Source organism: Emydura macquarii, unplaced genomic scaffold (genome assembly GCF_026122565.2).
Source record: "Emydura macquarii macquarii isolate MOO-44397 ecotype Brisbane River unplaced genomic scaffold, CSIRO-AGI_Emac_v2 contig_2676, whole genome shotgun sequence".
NCBI lineage: Eukaryota > Metazoa > Chordata > Testudines > Chelidae > Emydura > Emydura macquarii.
The window spans coordinates 6669010-6675111 of NW_027132813.1; positions in this window are offsets into that span (position 1 = coordinate 6669010).

A 6102-nucleotide genomic window follows, 5' to 3' on the forward strand; every position below is an offset into this window, starting at 1 on the left:
TGTGCTCAGTCTGACCTATCCATAAACCCCCTGCCTACAGTATATGTATGATCCCCAAAAGCCCATATGTCCTTTCTCATATTATGATCACTGTTTCAGTGGGTGCAATAAAATAAGGATATCTAGTAATGTATTAATAAAAGATGTGGGGAGAATGGGGAAAAAAACCCAAAAAACCTCCCGCTTGTTGCCATAAGAAATGATGGTGGATTCTCTGTACCTTAAAGTCTTTAATCCATGATTTGAGGACTTTAATAACTCTGTGGTAGGTTAGAGGTTTATTACAGGAGTGAGTGGATGAGGTTCTGTGGCCTGCATTGTGCAGGAGCTCAGACTAGATCATCATATTGGTCCCTTCTGACCTTAGAGTCTGAGTCTGTCCCTGAAGGCATGCCTGACACCACCCATGCCTTTATCTGGTCTGTATAGTGGAAAACTATTCTGAGTGTTTCTTTCCATCCTCCAATAAATCTTTAGTTCTGCTATAAAAGAGATAAGACAACAATTTAAACAAGGCTTTTATTGCTCAATATTTCTTGTGGGATTTAATCTTTGAGAAGAAAAAAACTCTGATTTTATAAAAACAAGGAGATGCTTACTATAAAATCAGATGAGTTCCGAAGGGGTAGCCGTGTTAGTCTGTTTTTAGCAAAGCGAGAGTCCTGTGGCACCTTAAAGACTAACAAATTATTTGGGCATAAGCTTTCATGGGCAGAAACTCACTTCGTCAGATGTAAGTCAAGATGATGAAGGGGTTTCTGCCCACAAAAGCTTATGTCCAAATAAATTTGTTAGTCTTTAAGGTGCCACAGGACTCTCCTTGTTTTTATAAAATCCGAGTTTGAAATTGTTTTTGAGATGGAAACACACGAGCACAGAGAAGTGAGATGTCAGTGGAGCCCAATTCTCCAGACTCCACATTGTGTAGACTCTGTTCTTTAAGTTACTGTTCCAATGGGTGCTCTAAGCAAGGTGTGTGCACACCTATCCTCTTTTGATCAGACTTTTTTTTTTATGCAGCAGAATGTGGGGGGCCAGGCCTGCACACTACACACCATTCAGCTCTGGACTGAGGATATATAGGGAGGGGAGACCTGTTGCTGCTCCAGTTCCTTTTCAACTGGCTAAGGCTAGAGAAGGAGCATTGCAGTGTCCATTTGCTTAGCCTGCTTTCTGAAAGGTTCCATTTCTACTTAGTGTTCTTAATTTTTAATCGATTTCTTTTCCTGGCACAGTTTCATGCCATTGGAGTCTCTGTGCCTCAATCCTTGGTTTGCTGCATCTAGGGCATCTGCCATTTTAGCCTGCGCTCCCCTGCAGCCTTTCTTCTGTGGGTTACGCCCAAAATTCCAGGCTTCAAACCCTGCCAGAACTGTCACATGTCCTTCCCCTTCCTTTATGATCTTTAGAGCACTATTGAGAGGATAAATAGGGGCAAGGAAAGAGGCTAGAGGGAAGGAGCAAAATTCACATCTGAGAATCTAGACCCACAAAGCACACTGCCTCTCCTCCTTATGGTTACCTGAGCCTCCTATATAAAACAGGTAAAATACATCCTTACTGAGAAATAGGTAATACATTCTGCATATGCTATTGGTTGACCGTGCTCTCTATGTTGGGATTAACTTGCTAGTGCATTCATGAAAGGGATTGTTGTTTTTTTAATGTTTTTAATGGGGTATTGAGTTAGTAGTGCTAGGTGATGGAAAAGAATCTCAGTAGCTAGTCTGAATTTTACAGTGTGTTTGACATGCTATTAAGCAGGCTGAGGGGTGTCTCTCAAACCCCAGACTTTGTTTAACACTTTAATATTGGACAGTGACTGGGTTACGTTAACACCTTTTGGCCCTTCTATTACATGTAAACTAATATAACTCCCACAGAGTTTGTGTTGGGACCAAATTTTTGTGTCCATCTCCCTCAAGGATCACCACCACAAAGATCAGATGTGGCCTTTGGTGAGGCTGTTCTCCAAACTGTTCTAAACTCAATTTCTTAGCACCCTCCTCTGTAACTGAGAAACTGCTCCGGAGTCACCTAATGTGAAGCACTCAGAGGGGCAATAGCTTGAAGGAGACATTACTTACACAGTAACTCGAGTTCTTGGAGATGTTTTGTCCCTATGGGTGCTCCACTAACCCCTCTTTCCGCTCTGCTTTGGAATTCTGTCCTTCAGACTTTGTGTTTGAGAAGTAGCTGGAGCGACTGTGGTTCCACCTTCCCTGTACACTCTTGTTTGAGCATGAGGGGTGTGTAAAGTGCAGACACAGACCTATGGACACTGCTGATGAAAAAGCTCTAAAGGCTTAAAAGCATGTGCCTATCTAATGTGGAGCACCCAAACGGACAAAATATCTTGAACTCCAGTTACTGTACAAGTAAATACCCGCTCCTTTTTTATCCTGGGCGCTTTACTCTGTTTGTTGTTCTTTCCAGTTTGTAGTTGCTTGTCTCTTTCCCAACAGTGTCTGTTATCCTTCTGATTTAACTTTTATTATTTACAGCCTTCCTTTGAATGTTTCCTTCATCCCTCTATCAGGATGGCTTGCCCCTTAAATTCCAGAGAGTTGGGGTCACTGAGCCAGATTTCCAAGTTGGCACACCTGAGCAGGAATCAGGTGATTTTCCCCTATAAGATCAGCAGGAAGTTGCAAGGGGAGGAGAGGTCGCTCTTGGAGACTGAATGGAGTATAGAGGCTGCTGAGAGTGAGTAGGCTCCTGCAGAGAAACCTGGGACTGGTAAATGAGACTACAGGCAGGAAAGGTTGGAGAGTGCCTCAATAAGAGGGTAAGCAGATGGACTTTGAATTTTATTTTTAGGTTACTTTATGTGACTAAACCCAGACCCCAAGAAAGGATGTTGTGAATAGACAAAAACAGTGTGTGAAGTTTATTTGAGAAACCAAGAGGAGAAACTGAGGTGAGGGTCCACTTACAGATCTGCTCTGAGGCCACCAGGGGTACTTGAGAGGAGTCCACTCAATGACCATCTTTCTCTACCTGCCTGGCTCTAATCCCCTGTCAAACTTCTGCACTTCCCCATTTTGGACCTCCTATCCCTCAGGTCCTCTCCATTCTCCTAGATTACTGGTTTTCAACTGTGGTCTCTGGATTCCTGGGGCTCTGCAGACTATCTAAGATTTCCAAAGGAGTCCACACCTCCATTTAAAATTTTTTAGGGGTCCACAAATGAAAAAAGGTTGAAAACCGCTGTCCTAGATGCTCTTTAACCCTTTTACTTTTCCCCTGTATGCTCTCTATCTTCTTGGGACTCTGTCTTTTCAGTGGGCTCCTTTTTCCAACCCCTTCTCTCCTTAGATCTCCATTCTTGGATCTCTTTCCTCTCTCCCACATTCCAAAAGGTCTCCCCCTCTGACCCCTCATACTAAGTCTCAGTTCCCACTGGTCCCTACAATGTCTTTTCCCTCACACAGCAATCCCCTCTTAATTCTGCTTGGACTTTCAATCTCACTCAAATCTCAATAGTGCCCTGTTCCCCTTTGCATCAAATCCTCTACCCCAGCACCTTCTCCACCCCCGCCCCGCCACCATTGCACAGCAGCTTCTGCCCTTTGCATTTCAGCCTCCAACTGCCCCCTTCTGCCACTGGCACTTAGTCACTTCTCTGTTGTGCCCCTCTGTGCTGCACCGCCTCTGTCTTTGCCCTTAACACCTAGTCTCCAACCTATTCTGCCTCCAGCACCTCCCCATTCCCCCTAACCAGTGGCTTCCCAGTAAGCCAGACTAGATGATCTAATGATCCCTTCTGGCCTTACACTATGAACCCCCTCAGTGCCTCCAGGCTAACCATTTTCACCCCTTGTTCCTGGCATCCCCTAAGCACCAGCCACCTCTTCTCACAAGGCTCCCTTGGTATCACAAGACATCACACCTTCTGCCTCCCATCCCACTGCTCTGCCCCCGGTCTCCCATCTGCTTATCCTCTGATATCACCCAACCTCCCCGTGCAGGATGCTCCTGGCTGGCCCACTCTCCCAACCCCCACCCTGGCAGCGGCACTCTGAGCCACCTTGCCCTGGTGAGGCTGGCCAACAGCAGGGAAAGGGAGCATCAGGGTGCCCCTTGTCGGCTAGGAGGAGGGGCTGCAGGCAGTTGGCTCAGAGCCCCTGGGGCAGGCACTCCGGTGAGGGGGGAGCTGGAACAATTTATATACTGGGGGTCGTGCTGGGAGACTTTGAACCAAACTGTAAACCCTGTATGTGATGGAAACCACTGCAAGCCCAGGAGTGCAGCAGCGCCCCAGCACGCCTCATGCCAGCACCTGCGCTAACTCCTGCTACAGCCGGCTCCTGAGAGACTGGCAGGGTGGGGCGGGGCTTGACTCTGGTCTGCAATCCTGCCTAGCAACAGAACAGCACGCACTCTTTTTTTTTTTGATTGGGTGACACAAGCCTCCCCCCCCCCCAGGGAAGGGCCTGAGGGAAATCATAACCCCCTGGTGCCTCAGGGTGGCGTGAGGCTGAGTCCCTGGCGTTCTGATTGGCCAAGGCCGCTCCTGTCCTCACCCTGATTGGCTATACAAGGGGTGGACTGGGCAGCCTCCAGCTGGAAGGGCCTCACGCCTGGGCTTAGCGGTGAGGGTGGGAGGGAGGCTGGGAGGCAGCCGGCTTCTCCTCCCCCGCCCGCCCGGGGTGCCCAACCTGAGGTAACTGTTCCAGTGTAGCCCTCCCTGCCCCCGCCCCACAGGGCTGCCTGGCAGGGAATAGTGACACCCCTGGAACAACCTCCCTCCAACAGTACTCGGGGGGGTGCCCGCTGCCCCTCCAGCAGGCGAACTCCGTACCAGGGCCTGGGGCCTTGGGCACAGAGCAGAGACAGGCCCCTGGCCACCCTCCACAGGGCCCTGGGGTTGTCGGGTGGGCCCTTTAGTGTGTGTGTGCTGGTGAGGATGGCTGGGCTGGACCTGCTGTGCTCTTCTCCTTACCGCACCTGGCATCCTCTGCTGGAGTGGTGTTGGCAGGGCTCCACAGAGCACTGGGTCTTGGTGGGTAGGCCCCACTGAGCCGCACGGGGATGTTCACACCCCCCTGAACTATTGTCTCAGGCTCTCTGCAGACTCAGATGTAAATCACCACATCAGTGAGACCTGGGCCACAGGCGCCAACTTTATTTCACAACCACCAGGCTAAAAATTTACTTTAAAAACAAACAAACAAACAAAAAAAAGAGCTCTGATTCCAATGTAATCCCATGACTCCAGGAGCTGGGGCCCTTGATGTGGGCCTGCAATGCCTATACTTCATCTTGGCCCTGTGCAAACTGCTTTTCTAAGGAATTTCTGTATTTTGTTCAGGGATTAATCTGTGTGAAGAGATGTATGTTGGAGGTGAGGGAGAGATGGATAATTTCTCCTGGGCATTAACACTTTCTCTAAAGAATACTCCCCTCCCCTTGTGTTTTGCTACTGAAGATGGCTCCTCTTTCTCTTCCTAGAGATTATCAGTCCTTTCCTCCTACTGTGGTGATTAGCAAACCAGTTCACTTCTCCCAACCCCAATTTTTTTCCCCCAAGGGATTACACTTTTCTTCCCCTTGCACTCCCCACCCAAGAATATTCTTCTCACCCTTCCTCTGATATCTCTTGAAGCTGAAATTGTATGTTACTTCTCTTTAATCTAAAAAAATTAACTTCCTTGATTCTAGCTCCAGATAATCTGTTTAAGGGGGGGGTTTTCTCTGTCCAATCTGTACTTGCAACAGTTAGAAACAAATGTTACACAAATAGTTCAGCACCTTACTCTTACTGTAACATTATTTTGTGGTAGAATTTAGTAATAGTTTGTTAAAATTGTCAATAATTTAATTCCATTGGCATTACTTATGAACACACAGTTAAGCTAAAGAAGAACACTGTTGGGAAAAGAACAAATGGGTATAAACTGGCCATGAATAAATTTAGGTTGGAAATTAGAAGATTTTTAACCACCAGAGAGGAGTGAGGTTTGAGAACAGCCTTTCAATAGGAATTGTGGGAGCAAACAATTTAACTAGTTTTAGATGGAGCTTTATACATTTATCACTGAGGATTACATAAATGAGTTGCCTGCAGTAATAGGAGACTGGATTCAGTGACTCAGGAGT